Genomic DNA, 22,164 nt, shown 5'->3' on the forward strand with positions numbered 1-22,164 from the left:
AGAGAGACCAGAGTGAGATCTGACAACCTTGCTCCCATCAGGGATGTCTGGGAGAGATGGGTGCAGCTTCGTCCGCTGATGTTCATCCCAGGACCAGAGGTGACAGTGGATGAACGTCTTATCCACTTTTCGAGGAAAATGCCCCTTCTGGCAATACATACCCAGTAAGCCAGGGAAATATGGCAGAAAAATCTGGGAAGCCTGTGATGCAAAAACCAACTATACCTGGAATCTACAGATTTACACAGGCAAAGCTGCGAGTGGCATCCCTGAGAAGAACCAATGCAAATGTGTGGTCCTCAATATGACCACTGGACTGCAGGGTCACAATATCAGTTTTGACATTTTCTTTAAAAGCTGTGACCTCGGACACTCCATGTGGCCACGGCTGAATGTTCAGCTTACAGAGCCCTGGGCACAAATGTGTGATGGACCCTCGCCAGCTGGATTTGGATGCTCAGCTTTTTTTCCTTCTTCAATAATTAGACATACAGGGCACACAGTGTGTGTACAGAACAGCTGGAATCATTATGGAGGCCTCACTGGAATATGGAAAGGAAGCATCACAGTACAGCTTCACTGAAGCTTTAAAGTCTCTGATATAAAATGAGAAATGAGGCAGCCAGAACTTTTTAATGAGTGGAAATCCACTGTGATTGTGAGCTGCTGCTACAGCCTCCAGATTAGCCAGCAGCTCATCCTCATCCTAACAGCTTTGACAGATTCAATAACTTGCTGCTAATACACAACATTTCATCATATTTCCTCATAACCCTCTTCTGTCTGACCATTTGAATCCCATTTGAATTTCCAATAAAGGATCCACAGAGTTGGGTGACAATAATGACAGTAGATGTTTGCGTGAAAGTGCTGAACGCAAATTAGTGTGTGATGCTCTTTCAGTGTTGCACTTTGTAGACGCTCCCTGAGCACTGGTCTCACAGCCAGCTGCACATAGAGACCAGTGTTGTTAGTCCAGGTCAGAAGATGACTTGTTGGAGTGAAAATGAGCTTGTAGTTTGTCTGCTTTAATAATGTGACTGGAAAAAGGTGTTGGACTTCAAATATGTCCATTTCTTTCACACTTCGCCTTGAGGCGACTTTTGTTGTGATTTGGCACTATATAAATAAAATTGAATTGAATTGAATTGAACTTCACCTTTAAAAGTGAAGCCATGTGGTTCCTTGGATGAAAACCGCAACTTGTTCTAGACTTTTTACTGTTTTTATGATAAATGTATGACTTTAATGTGAAGTTTTTTCTCTTGTTGTGTTTGTTTGAAGCTGCTTCCTGTTGGCTTCAGCTGTTTGGAGTTTCCATTTTCTAAACTTTTACATTCTGAACCTTCTTCAGCTCCGAACACATTATGAAACACTGAATGTTTTCAAGCTCACACTTTGTCTAATAAACTTAAATCTTTCATTCTTTATACAGATTGAAGGACTGTGGTTTGTCAAAGATCAGCTGTGATTATCTGGCAGCAGCGCTGAAGTCCAACCCTTCCCATCTGAGAGAGCTGGACCTGAGCTCCAACAACAAGCTGCAGGATCCAGGAGTGAAGCATCTGTGTGGTTTCCTGGAGAGTCCAGGATGTAAACTTGAAACTCTGAGGTCAGTCAGCATGTTTTAGTTGTGCTGAGATGAATATGATGTGAAAGTTGTGCTGACACTAAACTGCAGACATCAGGCTGATATTATACTGATCCACACTGAGGATCTTCATGGTGAAGTCTGTTTTCTTCTTCTCTGGTTTAGTCCATTGACTGTAGCAGAACACTGTTCACATTTCAAACAGTGATACTCAACGTATGGCCCGCGGCCCACACGCGGCCTGCCAACCTTTCCTAATTCAGAGAAAGGGGACCCTGATTCAATGTGTAGTGTTCTTCCTCACAGTTCTAAGTATCAGACACAACAATGAATAATCCACAGCTGACTCTCTTTAGCAGGTCAAAGGTCACGGCACAGAGCAATCTGTGAAACAGTTTGGAGAAGGAACTATTGCACATTTACAAACTGACACTGCTGCACGGCATGCTGGGTAATGCTCACCAATGTTAAACTGATTTTAATTTTTGCATAAGCGTAAACTTCTGGAGATAAAGTCTCTGCTCTGAGCTTTGACGTTATGAATGAGGAAATGACTCATTCAGTCAGCTGGACTCAAACCCAGGACCCTCTGCTGTGATGCCACAGTAATAGCCATTGTGCCACAGTCAGTGTTCGTGTCTCTGCTAAAGTTTGTGTTGATCATTAGAAAGGGGAGAAAAGGAGTCAAATAATGTGAAATCAAATATGTGTGGGTTTTCCTTCTGTCCTGCTCAGTGTGTTGAGACAGCAGCCACCACTGCTCTGTGAAATAAATAAAATTGTCATTGGATCCCAGTTTCTTCTACATCAGCAGATCAAACTTCAGCAGTTGGTTCAGCATGTCTCCGGGTAATTGTGTGATCATTGTACAGTACCTTCAGCTGGTTTGTTATTTCCCATGATACTTACCTCTGGTTCACCGGATTAAGACTCATTAAAGTAGATCTGGAATTAACTCTTTGTGCCTACTCTCTGAGCGAAGTCCCTGTGCTTAAAGGAGCCATCAAACCATTCCAGAGATATCCAGCCTAACAAATAAGGAGAGATCAGTATGATGAACTGAACAGAATTCATTGATGAACAGAATTCTGTCAAGCTGTTTGGTGATTGGACTCTGATGGCCAATGACGGCTGAATGGATTCCCAGCAGTGAGAGGGATTAGGCAGGACCCCCGAAGTCTAGACGTTGGTAATGAAGATGGAGGCTTGGATGGAGCCTGAGTAACATGGGAGAGGTGGAGTTTCAGTGATCTGGATCTGCTGAATGGATTCAACAGTAAAATTAAAAACATGGTACGCTTAAGAGTTCAGCTGAAATCAACGTTTTGGGTCTCTGGTTTAGCAGGAAAGGATGCTGTCAGTCAAACTGGACCAAGAATGAACGTGAAGGAAAAAAAGTTGCCTGGAAAAGGGGGAGAACAAAAACCCTGATCATGAAGCTGCTGTGAAGACTGTTCAAAGCCACACTGTGTCCAGATTACATTCTTATCAGCTTTTTGCACTTCCTCAAAAATTCATCATGACTGAATAAAGTGAGGTCCAAACTAATCTGGGGGACAAACTGTGATCCAACACAAAGATCTTTAATGCAGAAAAGTCCCATAATCGCTGGTTTAGGAGCCTCTGACCTCAGCACCTGCTAAAAATCCCTCTCACTAAAATAAATGTGATGCAATGAACAGAGGAACGTTCTGGATTAGTGGGAATAAAAACTAAATGCTAAAGTTCAAAGGTGGAGCTGAATCCACTGTCCCTCACTATAAACTCTTCTTTGGAGATTTGATTGTAGAAACATTTCAGTATAAACTAGATCAGCAAAAACACCCTGAATACAAATCCACCAACAGTGCAGAGCGCCCCGACAAAAGACATAAATGAGACAGTTTGTCTTGTTTTTTGTCAGGGCTGTGGTTCATCACATGCTACGTTAAAAACATGTCCAATGGCTGATGAGGATGAAACATGTGCTGCTAGGCTGCTGTAGAACAACTCCAACAAGACAGGAAATGCTGGAACGTTGAATCCAATGTAACATCTTTAGAGTTACTTTGTGGAAATAAAGGGATTATACAGTGGTCTTTTCCTTTTTCATAAATTAGGCTATGTTTTCTCTATTTACCACAACGGTAAACACAAGGCTAATTTTGTGTGTGCGTCTGATCTGAAGGGCAATAAGTTCACATTTAATACATTAAAATGTGTGGAAGCGTTTGTGCAGCATTACAGACGCCCGAGGTTTCGTGGGTACACTTTCATGGCACATAATGCATCTGGGTTTGATAATTACATACTTCTGGAGTACTTTGTCAGACAGAGCATAACACCTAGTGTCATAATGAGCGGTAGCCGTGTGATCTTGATGCATGACCGGGACTATGACCAGCGGTGGATTGATTCGTTCAGCTTTTTGCCCATGGGCCTTGCCAAAATACCCTCTGCTTTAGGTTTTCAAGACCTGCAGAAGGGACATTTCCCACACAGGTTTAATATGAGGGATAATGAGCATTATGTGGGCCCGTACCCAGACCCCTCCTTCTATGGCTATGAGCACATGTCCGAAAGCGATAAGGTGCGATTCATGGAATGGTACCAGGTTGCCTCACAGAATCCCTTTGATTTTCAGGCTGAACTCAGGCGCTACTGTGTTAACGATGTTGATGTCCTGCGTAAAGCATGCAGCATATATCGTGACACTCTACTGGGTTGTACACAAGTTGATCCATTCACGTATACCACCTTGGCTGTATTTAGTATGGATGTGTATAAAACGCTGTTTCTGCCTAGAGACACGCTCGCTCTCACGTATGACGGGGCATACGTTGAGCAGAATAAGACATTTTCTAACGTCTCTATCGAATGGCTTCAATACGTGTCCCACACCACCAACACAGTAGTAAATCATGCTCTAAGAGGTGGCGAACAGTGGGTCGCGCCGTATTTTGTGGACGGTTTTGACCCCACAAGTAATACAGCTTATGAATTTGCAGGATGTTTTCACCACGGCTGTGTTAAATACTACCCCAAGAGTGAAGTTAATCCTGTCAGCAAAGCATCCTATGGACTGCTGCATCGCATGTTTTGTGACAAAGTGGATGCACTGAGATCACAACACAGTTTGAGCGTAATAGTGATGTGGGAATGTGAATGGGCAGCCTTGAAGCAGACAGATCCCTGACACAGTAGCGCCTGAGTTCAGCCTGAAAATCAAAGAGATTCTGTGAGGCAAACTGGTACCATTCCATGAATCGCACCTTATCGCTTTCAGACATGTGCTCATAGCCGTAGAAGGAGGGGTCTGGGTACGGGCCCACATAATGCTTATTATCCCTCATATTAAACCTGTGTGGGAAATGACCCTTCTGCAGGTCTTGAAAACCTAAAGCAGAGGCTATTTTGGCAAGGCCCATGGGCAAAAAGCTGAACAAATCAATCCACCGCTGGTCATAGTCCCGGTCATGCATCAAAATCACACGGCTGCCGTTCATTATGACACTAGGTGTTATGCTCTGTCTGACAAAGTACTCCAGAAGTATGTAATTATCAAACCCAGATGCATTATGTGCCATGAAAGTGTACCCACGAAACCTCGGGCGTCTGTAATGCTGCACAAACGCTTCCACACATTTTAATGTATTAAATGTGAACTTATTGCCCTTCAGATCAGACGCACACACAAAATTAGCCTCGTGTGGTACCGCGTCTCAAAATCATATAAAATGTATTTATCGCTAGGCTGTATGAAACACTGATGGTTGGAGTCTCCTGCTAATTTAGGTTCGCGGCAGTGCTCGCATCTAGGCTACGCACATTTGTGTGGCAATTTCTTGGATTCTCTATATGTGGTGCCGCAGTGCATGCAATGGTTCATATTATCACAGGGGATCATGTTGTGTTTTAATTCTGGTAATCTGTGTTGCTGGTAACAGTGTTGTGATTTGCAGATGTGGTTACAGTCGCTGCATTTCACTGTGGGACCCCTGTGGTGTTGACAGAGTGTGTAACATGTGTTACATCTATGTTTACAGCTGTGCTGTAATGGGGTATTATATGTAATGTAACAGAAATTACACACATAGGATGCCCCGAGAAAAGCGGTCAGATTTAAAATCAGGTGGTAATGTTGATTATGGAGCTACATCATCAACGTGTTTGTGTTTGGCTCTTCATGTGTGAAAAAACATTCCAGGCGTTTACGCCCTTCTGTGTGGTAATAGATTACAATCTTAATGTTGAAGTGCTTCTCAAATTTGCTGACATCAGAGAATGACACTTGCTGTGTGTCGCATAGACCTACTTTAGCATCCATCTGTTTAGCTGTAGCAAGTTTTTCATGCTCAGAGGATGATGAGTTTAATGAATGTGCCATGCATAGGGAGAAGCACAAATTGCTGTCTGTGTTGTTTGGTGTGTATAAATGTCTACCTTTCTTTGACAGAATGTCATCATAAGGGATGTGTGCCAGTCTCAAGCGAGCCCCGCCACTACTGTTCTGAGCTACCGTGACAATAAACTCTAATTCATCATCACCGATAGATTCATCATTACTCTGCATAACTTGTGCAATTTGATCGAGAAACAGATCCGGATCATACCGATCATCAGTGTTTAAAACAGCCTGAACATCAGAAACCAGCGAGGGGCCACGCAGGACCACGTTTAGAACGCTGCCATCTTGAGATCCAACCACAGCTCTATCTATCACATTGGCTAAGAACTCGCGCACTCATGCAGACACTTGTTCTGGATGATCGAGACATATACCCCTAAAATCAAGGCGCTCACGCAATTCGCGAGCATTAAAATTAGGTATCTCTCTAATGGCTGGCTGAGCGCGACTGCCAGACCCTGACTGCACAACGGGCTCGATTACTGCAGTATCTGTTTGTGAGAAATTTGCAATGATTGAGGAGCATCATCAGCATCAGCAGCGGCACCCGGACACGCATGTGTGGCAGAAGTATTAGTAGAAGCGGTAACAGGCTCAATAGCAACAGCAGCAGCAGAGGTAACGCAGCTAGGTTGTGCATCAGATGCAAAATCACCAGCAGCAGCAGCAATACAGTTAGCATCAGTAACAACAGCGGCCCGAGCAACAGCGGGTGTACAATCAGCATTATTAACAACAATAGCCCCAGCAGCAATAGCAGGCGTAGGAACAGTCTGACAAGGATGTGTATCAGATGAGGATGATGCAGGCACACTATTAAGTCTAGCGATAATAACGTCTAATTTGTCTTTTGTTTGTTCAGACCACCGCTTAAAAGTCTCTAAGTCAAAACATCTAACAGGAGTGGAGGTTCCGTTATTATGTTTAAATAATTTATTTCAAAGGTCCATGGTCTGGATTTTAAAAGTCAAAGATTTAAAATTCTGGTGCTGCTGATGTCTAATGTATTATATGTTTTGTTTATGAATTCGGTAAACTCTTACCTTTGTTCCTGTGGGGCTTGGTGGTATTGATTGAGTTTAGCTTCAAGCAAACATAATTTATCAACTATTGAAGCTGTATGACTCTGTTCAGCAGGCTGAGCGTCTGCAACGTTCATGTAAGGATCATACGCCGCTGATATTTGAGAGTCTGTTATGCCGTCTTCTTCAAAATCTATGTGTGAATCAATGCTATTTGTGACACATTCTGGCGTGGTGGGTATATGAACTAGATCGAAATCTGATATACAGTACTCAAAAACATCACTGAAATCACGAGGCAGCCACTCACTTGGGGGTGTTGCAGGTCCGGTGATGAAGATCGGTTCTGAATCTCCACTGTTGCACAAAGCTCCAGGTTTTTGTTGTTGTGGGAGGTCGATACTGCTTAAACATTTCAAAAACGTCAGGGATCGTTCGGTGTCCTGATCATTATGAGGAGGGGTACTGTGCTGCAGTCTGTGAAGACAGACATGTGTTGAAACATTTTATACATGTCTCTACCCGTATCAAACAGAATAAGCGTGTCTCCCTCTCTCTTTTTATCTAACTTATATCTAACTTATATATGCCTATGCTTACCTTGTAGTTATTCAGGACGGTCCTGCTTCTCCACACACACGGTTCTCTAGCGTGGCTGTGTATGTGTAAACGGTCGGTTTTAGAACATTTGTAATTGTTTAAACCCTTTTGTTTTTTAAATAAACAACTATAAACCCGTTGTATACACACCTGTTGTAAGGTTGGGATCTGTGGTCGCGGTGTCTAAATTCAGCTGCTCAGTTTGTTAAGCCTGGAACAAATCAAAGAAAAACGCTGTTATTACATAATGTAAAACAATCGTGTGTTTAAAACATACATACGTTTAAAAATCCCGTAATTCTGTACACACCTTGTGCCTGGTAGAGAACTCGTTCCAGCTGTAAAAGCGGCAGTTTCTAAAGAAACAGGTCCTGGGCCCTTCTCCCGAACTCCTAAAAATTAAGCTTTTGTTTTAGGAAAAAAAATAGTTTGAATATCCTATAATATGTTAACATAACACCTTTAAAAATATAATAATAGGTTTTGTTTTACTTACCGTTTACGATGTCTATGTTATAAAGAACAATGTTAGTGTTGATGATCGCAAAGGAAATGGTGTGCTCCGCAGCAGATCTTGATGCGTAGATGGCTAAGGGTTTGGGGCTCTGAGCGTGTTTTATATAGGATGGGTGTTTCCAAAAAGAAGGTATGTCTCCAACCAATTTAAATGAGACCTTTCGGGGCTTTTGTCTTCTCAAGGAATTACAAATGAGCCGACACTTCAGACAATAGCCGGGGTCCCCGCCCGACTGCTACACCTGCCCCTTTTACCTTTTCCTAAGGAATTTCAAAAGAAACGATACCGGTCACTTTAAACAATAGGTTGGGCCCTTGTTCACACGGTACTCTCAACAACTAAGTGATACACTTATCCTTTACCTTTTCCTAAGGAGTCACAACAATTAAATGATACCCGCAGTGGGCTTTTGCAATACGGAACAATTAACCGGCTGTTGAAATGACGGAGCGGGTCTGGGCGACTGGTTTTAGAACTATCACTGCAGCGTTTATTTTCTAAAGGGCTGAATGTTATTTGCGACCATCTGTTGTGTTAAAAACTACTCTGAAACCATGAAACCCCTTACGGAAGAAATTGCCATTTGATCCGTTTTTAAATAAATAAAATGCTTGCATCGCTGCATGCTGTGACATCAGAATCACAAAATGAGTGTGATTAAAACACAATTAGTTTGAAAGAGCGATACTGGCTGCTTTGGGGGAAAAGGTGACATCGTGTGCAACATGTTTTAGAAGTAGCCCAATAGCTTTTATTTTCTAAAGGGCTGAATGTTATTTGTGACCATTTACTGTGTTAAAAAAAAACTAGCTGGCTCTCCCTCTTAGTTCAACATTCTGAAATCCCGATTTTTAAATAAAATGATCGCATCAACCCGCGAAAGAAACCCCAGTAGATGCGTAAAAACTAGTTAAATTAAAACTAGTGGTTTGAACCACTGTGAACGAAAACGGCTTCCACCCCTCCACGCTAAAATAAAGAATTGCTTTTAAGAACACATATGTCTGCATAACTGAATGTTGAGACACGCCAAAGCGATAAAAATAGTTTAATTAAGAAACCCTATGGTTTGATTAAATTAAAAACCAGTTAAGAAGACATGAACTCATATAACCCCACTGCCGCCCTGTGTGTTTCCACACATGAACTTGCATACTCCCAAGCACACCTGAACGCGCATGCGCACACGCACGAAACCGGTCAAACAGGTTGTCAAACCGGCTTGGTTGGCCGCCATTTTGAATTAGTGCCATTGTATTACTACTGTCGTGCTTGGAGAAAACCCTCCTGAGTTTCTCTGATACACCGGCTACATAGGGGATGACAACGTTGTTGCGTCTGTCTTTCTTATCCTCCCTCGCTGGTGTCTGATCTTCTTTTCTGTGCATCTTTGCTGACTTTATAAACGCCCAGTGAGGATAACCGCATATTTTGAGTGCTTCCTTTACATGTGTGTGTTCCTTCTTTTTCCCTTCAAGCTTAGAGGGAACATGTTCTGCCCGGTGGTGTAGGGTCCTAATTACTCCAAGTTTGTGTTCCAGAGGGTGATGGGAGTCAAAGAGGAGGTACTGGTCCATGTGTGTGGGCGTCCGGTAAACCTCAGTGTTGAGGTTGCCATTCTCTTCAATGTGCACAGCACAGTCCAGGAAAGGCAAACAGTTATGCTTTGTCTCTTCCCTGGTGAACTTGATGTTTTTATCCACAGCGTTAATGTGCGCAGTGAAGGATTCCACTTCTTGTGTCTTGATTTTGACCCAGGTGTCGTCTACATATCTGTACCAGTGGCTGGGTACTCTTCCTTTAAAAGAGCCAAGAGCCTTTCTTTCCACTTCCTCCATGTAAAGGTTGGCTATAATAGGTGACACGGGGGAGCCCATGGCGCAGCCATGTTTTTGTCTGTAGAAACCCTCGTTGTATTTGAAATATGTAGTGGTGAGGCAGAAGTCTAACAGTGTGCAAATCTGATCGGGTGTGAAGTTGGTCCTGTCTTTCAAGGAGCTGTCTTCTTGTAGTCGTTTTCTGACAGTCTCCACTGCTTCCGTGGTGGGTATGCAAGTGAAGAGAGAGACTACATCAAAGGACACCATGGTTTCATCTGGATCCAGGGTAAGTTTCTGGACCTTGTCGGTGAAGTCGGTGGAGTTTTTGATGTGATGTGAGGTGTTCCCCACAAGAGGTGCTAGGATGGTAGAAAGGTGTTTCGAAATGTTGTAAGTGGCTGAGTTTATTCTACTGACAATGGGTCTGAGTGGGACACCTTCTTTGTGGATCTTAGGAAGTCCGTAAATGATATGCCTTTATTAGTCCCACAAGGGTAAATTTCATGTTAATGCTGCCGACCTATTGCACGCAATGGCGGTGCCATCTTACCCTCCGACCATACATACATTACACAAAAACATCACATGGGGAAGACAGGTCAGGGAGGTATAACAATGGAAAATGCACCACATGAGGAAAGATAAGGAGAAAAAAATAACTCCCCCCAGACTGAGCTCCAACAGGGAGATCAGTTTGAGAACAGAAAAAAAACACCTCTGCACATAGCACATGAAAAAAACTCTTATTACACCAAAGAAACACATGACAAGTAACAGGGGTGGGTAAAGGGTGAGAGACAGCCAATGTAGACAGTACATCCGGGCCTGCAGCCTATGTGCTGGTCTCCTTGATCCACCGTCAGCATCGGAGGGGAATAAGCGTCGAAGGCGTTTGGAGGGAGAGGGGGGATGAGTGTATATCTGCATGTGTGTATATATATGTCTGTGTGCCTGTGTGTGTGTATGTCCAGAGTTCAGCTGAGACAGTGTCCTTCGCCCTGCCAGGCTAAGTAAACAGTCTTCCAGCCAACCCAGGTGGCCTTGCATAGAATGGGAAGAACAGTCTAAACACAGTCGTTATCAGGGTGTTGTTGTTCAGCTCCAGCCTTGAGACCGCAGCTGGAGCCGAAGGGATAGCCGCATAAGTGATGGTGGATTTTTACTTTAGTGCGAACAACTCATGAGAATTTCAAGCTGTTCTAACAGTTTGACACTGGTTCAATCTCCTGTTGGAGAGCCGTGAGCTTCTCCATGATGTTATCAACCTTACGCTCCGTGATGTCGTCATTCTTGTGCACAAAGAGCCGATTCTGAGAACTCACGACCACAGTGAGCTTCTCCAAGATGTGATCCAATTTGCGCTCAGAGGTGTTATTCCGAGCGAGCCCCTCCAGATGTAATTCAGTTTGCACTCAGAGGTCTTATTCTGAGTATTCACGGCAGCCGTAAGCTTCTCCAAGATCTTATCCATGCTGCACTCAATGAGCCCATTTTGAGAAACTCACGCCTCGTCCCATCGTTTCAATCCCAGCGGGCAGCCTTGTGGGGGTATGAACAGCCGGTTCCACTTCCTTAATTCTTCGATAAGCCAGGGCCAAGCCAGGTCCGATCAGCAAGAACCCTGTTATCATGGTTCCGAATAGGTAGATATCTTCAGCACTCAGGCTCACCCAAGCCCAAACTTCTTGTTAAGAAAGGGGTGTCAATTGCATTCAGGGACCAGTTGATCAAATCCATAATTCTCTTTTAGGTTTTAGAAAACAGACTGTGAGAGAGTGTTCCAGGGAAAAGTAATACAAAAAACACGAGACTAGACAAGGACACAAGAGGCTAAGCAGGGAAGCTAAGGGAGGGGAGGAGAGGAGAGGAGAAAAGTGCGACCGCCTTCGTCAAGAGCAAGAGCAAGAAGATGTATCCATCCCCTGGGTAAAGGCGGTGATATGTAAGGCGGTCAATGATTTTGTCCCTTTCAAGGTCTTAAAGACAAGCTATAATTTTCTTTTTGTAGCTGCTTGTGGGGTCTCGCTTTAAAGCTTCGTAGGTGTTGTTGTCACTGAGGAGAGTAGTGATCTTTGTGTGGTAATCTGTTGTGTTTAGGACCACGGTGCACCTTCCCTTATCAGCTGGTAATATAGTTATGTTGTGGTCTTTGCTCAGGCTAGCGACGGCCTTCTTTTCTTGTCATGTGAGGTTAGACGGAGGGACTTTAGCACTGGAGAGGGTGGCTGAGACTTTCATCCTGATTCAGTGTAGTCCGTGCTGCAGGGAGAATGGACTGCCATACCAGTTATGTGTCTGTGAGTGAGGGAGGGAGAAAAAGGAAAAGTACAAGTTGTCATCGAGCAGAAACGGGAGCTGGAAGCATGTAAATATAATAATAACCACAGCAGCCAAGAAGAGTGCCTGACGAGCCCAGCTGTAAGTAAGCTATTAAGACTCGACTGTATGCTGTTTTCGTGTTTTCCTCTGAAAAAATAAGTTCCGTTGGAGAAGCCTTTCAACGCCTCTCTCTGTCTCTCACTAGCAAGGTTGACCCAGACAGCAAAGTAAAGCTAGTTTTCAGCTACGAGCCCGACACAGAACCCGACGTATTAGCCAGAGGTCCTTTTACTACGGTTCGGAGCCGCCGACCTGTTTTGTATACTCGCGAAATAGTTTTCTATACGAGATCGCTGCAAAAAGTGCAGCCTTACCTAATGTCCATCCTACTGTTACTCATTTTATATTAAGATTTAAAAATCTAGTCGGTATTTGTATGGCGAGTAACTTTCAGTAATAGTAATAAATCACACAGCAATAGTACATTCATGTATTTGTGAAAAGCATGATAATATATTAAGTAATCCAAAGTATTCAGAATACGTTGCGCTCATTGAGTAACGTAACGGAATATGTTACAAAATACATTTTGGGGCATGTAATCTGTAATCTGTAGTGGAATACATTTGAAAAGTAATCTTCCCAAAACTGGTGATGAGCATCATTAACATTCACACGTGCAGACTCAAAGTTTTACTGAGCAGAAGATGACCCTGTCTTTAAAATACTCTTGTTAGAAATGTACGACCTTGATGTGAAACATTCAGAGTTTTTTCTCTTGTTGTGTTTGTTTGAAGCTGCTTCCTGTTGGCTACAGCTGTACGGAGTTTCCATTTTCTAAACTTCTACATTCTGAACCTTCTTCAGCTCTGAACACATTATGAAACACTGAATGATTTCAAGCACACACTTCGTCTAATAAACTTACATCTTTCATTCTTTATACAGATTGAGATAACATTAATGTTACCTGTGCTCTTTGTAATCCAGCTGCTGAGAGATTCACTGCCTTTAGCAGCCTCACACAGCTCCTACTGTTTCCTCCTTATGTCAAGGTTCAAGGTTCAAGGTTCTTTATTTGTCACATGCATAGTTATACAAGTATAACACACAGTGAAATGTAGCCTGACACGCTCCTCGACATGTGCAAAAATGGGGGGGGGTAGAACAATATATATATATATAGTATATACATTAGGTGAATGTGCAGTAGTAGCAGCAAGCAGGTGAATTGTGTACGTTAAATGAATTAAATAAGAATAGACAATCTGACTATTTTACAGAATAGACAATGTAAACACATTTAAAATTAAAGGAACTTGAAATGTACATTGTGCCGGTGGGTTTAGAGTGTCTGGAAGAGAGTCCTGTCTCAGTCAATTATAGATGATGTGAGAGGGCGGGTGTGTGTGTGTGTGTGTGTGTGTGGGGGGGGGGGGGGGGTTAGGGCCCGGATGGCTTGGGGATAGAAGCTCCTCTTGAGTCTCTCTGTCCTTGCCCGGATGATGCGGAACTTTCTACCGGATTGTAGAAGTTGGAACAGTTTGTTGCCAGGATGGGACGGGTCCTTCATTATCTGCGCTGCTCTAGTCTGGCATCTCCTGGTGTAGGTGTCCTGAAGCGGGGGGAGAGCAATCCTGCAGCAGCGTTCTGCTGTACGGATCACTCTCTGGAGAGCTTTTTGGTCCTTAACACAGCTGTTCCCAAACCACGATGTCATGTTCTGTGTGAGAATGCTCTCCACAGCGCCTGTATAGAAAATCCTGAGGATCTTTGGAGAGACCCTGAACTTCCTCAGTTGTCTTAGGTGGTACAGGCGCTGTCTAGCCTTTTTGGTCTGGACCTGAATGTGGGCAGACCATGTCAGGTCTGAGGAGATGTGGAGATGTCCTTACCAGCCATGTCTGGACAATGTTATATTATGAGTAATAATTTAAAAAATCCATATACATAAAACACACACATGCACGCACACAGACAGTGACATTTTAGACCTTTCTCAGAATACTGTATATACTATGGGCATCATGGTGCTGATCCAGAATCCTTCCCTTATTATTTATTACTAAAGCTACAATAATAAAGCAATGAAGGAAAAAAGTAATAAATATGAAATCATTCAATCAATTATAATCATCAAAATAATTTATGATGATTTCATTTGTTTCACTATCCACTCTGTGCAGGGAGAAAGCTTATTACTTTTTTAAACTGCAGAGATACAATTTTACTGCTGTAAAATCAGCATTTTGTCTTTTTAAAACTATAAATATATAATCTGTTTCTTAATGTATGATCTTTAAAATACAAAATGTATTTTTTAAATATTATAATTATAATAATCCATGTGGACATGCATATTAGATAGTTTTTAGTGAAATATAATCCCTCCAGAAAGGCAGGAAAAGCCCTGTAACTTACTTTAAAACTAAATATGTTCCCTAAAACGGTGGACAGAGCTACAGACCCATGATAGCCTCACACAGGTAGCCAGCAGAAATGACCAGCACACTTGTGCAGTCAATAAAAACTCAGGTAATGTTTGTCGCGCTGTTACACACACAGCACGCTCATTTGTTTCCGTTCGTCACTTGCCACAAGACAACTTACCAAAGTGTACATAATAAGCTAGTCTTGGAGTTAATTGTGCTTGTCCGACAGCTCCAAAAAATGCGCGTGCTCTTTGTGAACTCATTCCCGGCACATAACCAGCGCGTTCTGCCGTCAAGGGTGATCATTGATCAATGGTGATCATGTGACTGATGCAAGCCAGATCCTTTTATTTAGCAAAACTGTGATTAATAGTTAAATATTATTTTTGAGGGGCAAAGACAGGACTCTGCAAGTACATACACATTTAAAAAAATAAAATAAAATTAAAATAAAAAAAAAAAACAAGCCTGAACAAAAGGGCACTTTGGGCACCCATCAGGAAAGGGGCGGGTGCTCAAGCCCCTCCCACCTCCCCTCCTCTGCACGTGCCTCTTCGAGTGATTTACTAATCTAGGGGTGGGTGCTCAGTGGGTGCAGTCAAAGCTGTCCCCCAGTTCCTGTATAGAGTCTTTGGTCCAGACTGGAACAACTGTGTGCCCAGTTTGAGCTCTCTTCAGTGCTGTGACCTGACAGACCCAGAGGGGCCATCACATCACATTTACAAGCTTCCCTAATGGAGCCACAACACATGTCCAATACTTAGTCTGTCTTGTTGGACAAACTGGAAGAAATGATTCAAGGACAGAATTGAGATTCAAATCTCCAAAATCCAACTGGCTGCATCAGAGCATATAGTCTGAAAACTCTGCACAGTTTCCTGTTTGAAGCTGCTTCATGTTGGCTTCAGCTGTTTGGAGTTTCCATTTTCTAAACTTCTGAACCTTCTTCAGCTCTGAACAGATTATGAAACACTGAATGATTTCAAGCTCACACTTTGTCTAATAAACTTCCATCTTTCATTATTTATACAGATTGGAGACCTGTGATTTGTCAAAGATCAGCTGTGATTATCTGGCAGCAGCGCTGAAGTCCAACCCCTCCCATCTGAGAGAGCTGTACCTGTGGGGAAACAACCTGCAGGATCCAGATGTGAAGCAGCTGTCTGATCTTAAGGAGAGTCCAGACTGCAGACTGGAGACTCTGAGGTCAGTAGAGTGATGGAGTGAGTGGGTGGTGCTGTCAGCAGTATTGTACTAAACACAGTCAGTATGAAACAAAGATCCAGTGTTTCCTGTAAAGCTGCAGCTTCTCAGTGAAGCTGTGAGAGGAGAACAGCCAATCAGCTCTCTGAACAATGCAGCACACAGACCAATGACTGCATTCATTTCCAAGTTTAAAGCAGTGAAGAACACAGTCTGTAGGTGAGGAAGAATTTAGTGAGAGCAGATGTTTGGATGGAATTCCTCCAGTTAACAGCTGGAACCATCTGGATTGTTGGGGTCGTTGTTGGGGTTCCTACAGAGCTCAGAGTGGACAGACCAATGTTATTCTAATGAATGAAAGTCCAAACTCAAACTAGGAGGGAAAAACATTTTCATCAACTTCAATAAAAATCCAAAGATTAGAAAAAGTGAACCAACAATGAGTCCTAGTACAGTCCCAGCACTGAAGTCCCTGCTGCTCTTTATACTGGATGTGCTGCATCACTGACTGACAGCTGATGAAGAGTCTCTGGAAACACTCGTTTATCTCCTCTGCTCTTCCTTCTTCTCTCTGCAGGTGGAGATGGTGGTAAACAGGACGGTGTGTGCTGAGAGAGGAGGAGCTGTGTCCTGATGATTCAGAGAGGTTGAAGCAGCAGCAGCTTGTGTGTAGAGACGCTCTGACTGGGCCATGTTACTGGGAGGTGGAGAGGAGAGCTTCATCCAGCAGTGACTGACAGAGGAATGAAGTGCAGATGACTGTCAGTGCTGCAGAGTGAACTGCTCTGAGAACATCTCCACTGTCAGACACAATGTAGAGTCCAGCATCATCCCTGTGTGTCCCTCTGGATCTGACAGAGGATCATCAGTGTATCTGGACTGCTCTGCTGCTGCTCTGTCCTTCTACAGTCTCTGCACAGTCTCTGTCTAACACTGGCTTCAGACCCTCCTGGATCAAACTCACCTGGAAAGGCTTTCAAACACCTTTGAATAATAAACATCATGTTTTTATAAGATAAATATCATGTTTTCATTAGGGGTGCAACAATACTCGTATCAATAGTGAACCGTTCGATACACTGCTTTCGGTTCGGTACGCATATGTATCGAACAATACAAATTTTTTTATTTATTTTATCAACTTTTTGTCTGACGATGCTGTCTGTGTTGAGCGCTCAGTGGATCTGCGTTTGACCACTCCTCTTACGCTGCACTGTCGAGTGCAGATCCACTGAGCTTAGCGCAAGCTAGCAAGACAGAAGCTAAGCTCATTGCAACATGGCAACTGCCTCAATGCTACCCGAAACTGAACCTCCCCCACCCTCATTCAGATCTGGCCTTTGGAACTATCTTGGTTTTCATGTGAAGTATGACCCTGATGGTAAGCGCGTCATGGACAAAAGTAAAACAGTATGTCAGATGTGCCACGAAATGCTCAATTGGTGGGAACTAGCGCGTTAGCGCAGTTAGCTTGTTAACGTGTTGACGCCGTCCAGCCCCACGCACGGGGCGATCCGCGGTAACTCATTAACGGAGATTTGCCGCGTTATGGCGTTAATGTCATTTTAACGAGATTAACGCTGACAGCACTAGTGGGAACACAATGAATATGACTGCACATTTATCCCGACATCATCCTAGTGCAAAGACAAGTGGAAGCAGACAAAAACAACAAGCACGCATGCTACAAACTTTACCCGAGTCATTTAGACAGACGTTAGCACATGATTCTCCTTATGGGGACCTGATATGTTTAATATGCTGCTGAGAATATAGCCCAGAAGAAGTGTATAGTATAGCTTTTATTTTGGAAAGAGCCATTTCTCTGTAATAAACTCTCTTTTCCAAAGATGAGTGATCTCTCGATCAAATAGATTTATTTCATTTTTTAATTGTTTTTTTGTTTCAGCAACATTACTTTTAAAAACTGTACTTTTGAGTTAAAATATATATTTATAATTTTAATAAATGACAAATTAAAAAGACATGGACATTTTTTTGTGTTGAAAAAATATCAAACCGTGACACCAAAGTATCGAACCGAACCGAACCGTGAATTTTGTGTATCTTTGCACCCCTAGTTTTCATGTATGTGTGCACTTTGAGCCTCAGTGGATCAATCAGTGCTTAATGTTTAATGTGGATACTAATGATCAATAAATGTGCTGATTGGAATCAAAGGAATGACTTGGACTGAATCTGTTCCTGCTTTTCTCTCATGTCGATCCGATCCAGACCTCCAGCTTCTGCCGTCCGCCTCACATTAGTCACCCAGCACAGCAGCTTTAACGTACTTAGAGTACAGAACAAGACTTTTTACTGCATTTAGGGAATACAGATGACTGAGCACGACCAACACAGTAAAAGTAGCACAGAAACACACAAAGGGAGGAAGAAGAGGAATGGTAAATGGTCTGTATTAGTATAGCACTTTACTTCATTTCATCCTTCCTCAAGGTTCAAGGTTCAAGGTTCTTTATTTGTCACATGCATAGTTATACAAGTATAACACACAGTGAAATGTAGCCTGACACGCTCCTCGACATGTGCAAAATTGGGGGGGGGTGTAGAGGAAGAACATTATATATATATAGTATATAGTGAATGTGCAGTAGTAGCAGCAAGCAGGTGAATTCTGTACACTAAGTGAATTAAATAAGAATAGACAATCTGACTATTTTACAGAATAGACAATATAAACATATTTAAAATTAAAGGAATTTGAAATGTACATTGTGCCAGTGGGTTTAGAGTGTCTGGAAGAGAGTCCTGTCTCAGTCAATTATAGATGATGTGAGAGGGCGGGTGTGTGTGTGTGGGGGGGGTTAGGGCCCGGATGGCTTGGGGATAGAAGCTCCTCTTGAGTCTCTCTGTCCTTGCCCGGATGATGCGGAACTTTCTACCGGATTGTAGAAGTTGGAACAGTTTGTTGCCAGGATGGGACGGGTCCTTCATTATCTGCGCTGCTCTAGTCTGGCATCTCCTGGTGTAGGTGTCCTGAAGCGGGGGGAGAGCAATCCTGCAGCAGCGTTCTGCTGTACGGATCACTCTCTGGAGAGCTTTTTGGTCCTTAACACAGCTGTTCCCAAACCACGATGTCATGTTCTGTGTGAGAATGCTCCCCACAGCGCCTGTATAGAAAATCCTGAGGATCTTTGGAGAGACCCTGAACTTCCTCAGTTGTCTTAGGTGGTGCAGGCGCTGCCTAGTGTTAAGGTTCAAATATTGAGGGGAAATCCAAAAATAACCACAGATCCAGCCGGGTGCAAATTAGACGACATTTTAATGAACACATGTGTGAGTTCAACAGCCCAATCAGTATTGAACTGTCTTACAATAGTCAGACAACGGTTTTATAGAGGCGAGAATTGTACCGCCCCCTCTTCTGTTGCTAGGCAGATTTAATACAGCATACGTCAACTCAAAACCACAATGACTTTTAACATAGTTTAAAACGAACATCATCTTCGCGTCGAAGCCAGGTGCTTCCCCCAGCTCGTCTTCGCTGTCGCTTATCTCTGGGACATCTGGTGTACTTCCTGGAACAGACTACCACGTACGCCCCGACTTTGCAGCCATAGCAAAACATACTTAAACTCTTACCTACCTAACTGAGTCTCTCTAATATGTGTGTGCGTGCATGTGCTGGGGCGCGTGCATGCTGTGTACTGCGTACGTGTCATAACCTCTCTCACTATATGTGTCTGTATGTGTGTGTATGGGTGTGTAGTAGGGCAGCCCTTAGCGGCTGGAAACACAGTGAGTTGGACGAAGGCAAGTGCAGTGGAACAAAGTATTTATTTGCTATACAGCTCTCCTCACAACAATTAACTCCTTGAGCTTCTTCACAGCACAAAATATCCTCCTCTAATGACAACCAGCAGCCTTAAATATGTTCAGCTGTCACAGACCAAACCATTATTCCACTCTTAGGTAAATTCTTAAATCCCAACCTTCCACCACAGTATACAATATATCAATTAGAATAAATAAATACATAAATACATTTCACATTTTCATATTAATAAATAGTTCACACTTTAATGTTACACCAAACCCAATATTATAAAAACCCAGAAACCCAAGCACAAAAAGATTCACCACACTCTCTTTACCAATGGTCTCTCCCGGAACCTTTAAATGGTGTCTGGACCCCGGGGAAACATTTGCCCAAACACCCTGAAGAGGACACAGGCAAGAAAGGTGAGTAATCATTATCTTACAAACACTTATTTGCGCCACTTTTCTTCCTAGATTTCACACACACTTGCATTAGTTTTCCTTACTGGTAAACCTTAATCATAATCTCAATCACCATTCTTCTCTCCTGACAGACAACCACCACATTCCTTGATGAGGAGCAGCTGTGCAGGATCTGAAACAAGGCTACCAACTGATTTTAAAATTCCCAATAAATAATCAATAAATATTTAAACTTCTTGTGTGCAAATGTTTTACTGTGCAAATCCATGCCTAAAGTGCAATGCTAAATAAAGTGCTTGATAAGGTGCTTTTAATAAAGTGAAAAGTGTGCTCTAAAGTACTATACAGAGAATATAATATAAATAAATATAGTAAGGGAGTCCTCTTCCTTACAGGGTGCATGTCTGTACATACACGCAGGCTCTGCTTTCGGTTTCACTTCTGCAAGAGCATGCCTTGCAGAAGTGTTTCCTGTCCCTGCTCTTTGAGTGCTTCACCCACTGAAGACTTCAGTATAAGAATATAAAAACATTCAAAAGCCTTTAAAATTATAGATTCAACTCAACAATTTAAAGTGGTTCTTCTGGACTTGTAATAAAGACTTATATAATACCAATATATTTGAACATCTGAATGCAACTGAATGCAACATCACTATTAATAATGAAATGGTAATGATGATTATAAAAAATAGCAAGTAATAGCAGTAAATATTTCTCCTCTTGACACTCCCTCTCTCGACCTCTGGCACACCAGAGGTCGCCATACATTATGTTGGGTCACTCCTTGGCCCATTCAGCTGCCTCCCTGTCCACCCCTGACGTCATGGACATTAGGATCACTGACCCTCTCTAGGCATCCTGTGACTTAGCGAACCAGACAACCCCATGTCATCTAGGTGGTCTTAATAATGAAAGGCCCGCTCCCACTTGAGAACACTCATGCTTGAGGTTAATCACACCAAAGTATCAGTGAGCCTAAAGTTTATCAACGGCAGGAGAGAATAAGAGTGCGAGCAGAGCTCAATCAGCACTCCTCCCTCACCCCTGAACCCAATCATACCCGGTGAGAGACCCCCTACACTTGTGAATCTCCAGTGGTCTGTCCCTTTAATGGGTCCCTCTCTAGTGGAAATCAGGCCGCCTGCAAAGGAAACAAAACAGCTTCCCCTCCTACGGCTCTAACTTACTCTGTTCCTCAGTTGTTCTCTTTATTCAAACCTGATTCAACCTAATATTACTCAAAACATGAACCTAATTTCGTATTTGGTTTTTGACTTTTATTTTTATATCTTATTCAACCGTACTCAGCATTTGTAAACCTCTGAAAGCGCTGTCTTTAAGAGGATCAAAGGAAGCACGTCTCTGCATGTGCTTCCTGTTGCTCCTGTGCACAAAACTGTCGCTGCTGCACGGAGCTCTCCCTTAACGTCACCTTTCACAATAAAAATCATCATAAACACTTATTCTACTAAAGGATCAAAGAAAAAAAAAACACTTTAATCACTAAGTGTAAGCACATAGTTAATTGCTTCTAGATAAATTTCATCATAGCTAAAAGCTGAACTCTAACTATATTTTAGAACTCACATTTCCTGTGTTATAACCTGTTTTAATATATCATTTTATTTCATTTTTGCTGCTCTTAATGTTATGATACATTCTAATTTATACTTTATCAGACTCGACCAATATATATATAAGCTTCTCCCTTTGCTTCTGTTTTAAACAAAAACTTGGTCCCTTCAACAAGCATTTGTTATTCTGTAACTGCATTTAATATAATAAGACTAATTTAGAGCTGCATGTGTTATCTCAATATGTTCCATGTCACCCAGTTTAGTTACAAGCGAAACTCCTATTCAGTTAAATGCTAAATGGATTTCAGGCCTTTTGCCTGGAATCAATACTGTCATGTGTGTTGCTGAACTCTATATGTCTGTAAGCGTGTGCAATCCTTCAATAACTCAGGTCATTCTCACAGTAGATTGGCTAATCCTAACGTTAACCAAAAGTTTGTGACCCTCAAGAGACGACTCTCTGAGCCACAACTCCGTTAAAGGCACAGAAT

General features: G+C 42.6%; 2 long non-coding RNA genes across 2 annotated transcripts; both read left to right on the plus strand.

Annotated features, from left to right (window-relative positions):
* Window positions 1–1,574: 1,574 nt before the first annotated feature.
* Window positions 1,575–16,525, plus strand: LOC106097385 (uncharacterized). Its single transcript, XR_002062570.2, has 3 exons — window positions 1,575–1,612; window positions 15,721–15,894; window positions 16,469–16,525. It is a non-coding gene; the product is annotated as an uncharacterized LOC106097385 (long non-coding RNA).
* Window positions 16,526–19,628: 3,103 nt separating this feature from the next.
* On the plus strand, window positions 19,629–20,341 carry LOC112847095 (uncharacterized). The gene is made up of 2 exons (XR_003220422.1): window positions 19,629–20,094; window positions 20,226–20,341. It is a non-coding gene; the product is annotated as an uncharacterized LOC112847095 (long non-coding RNA).
* Window positions 20,342–22,164: the final 1,823 nt, after the last annotated feature.

This window comes from Oreochromis niloticus, linkage group LG6 (genome assembly GCF_001858045.2).
Source record: "Oreochromis niloticus isolate F11D_XX linkage group LG6, O_niloticus_UMD_NMBU, whole genome shotgun sequence".
NCBI classification, from domain to species: domain Eukaryota; kingdom Metazoa; phylum Chordata; class Actinopteri; order Cichliformes; family Cichlidae; genus Oreochromis; species Oreochromis niloticus.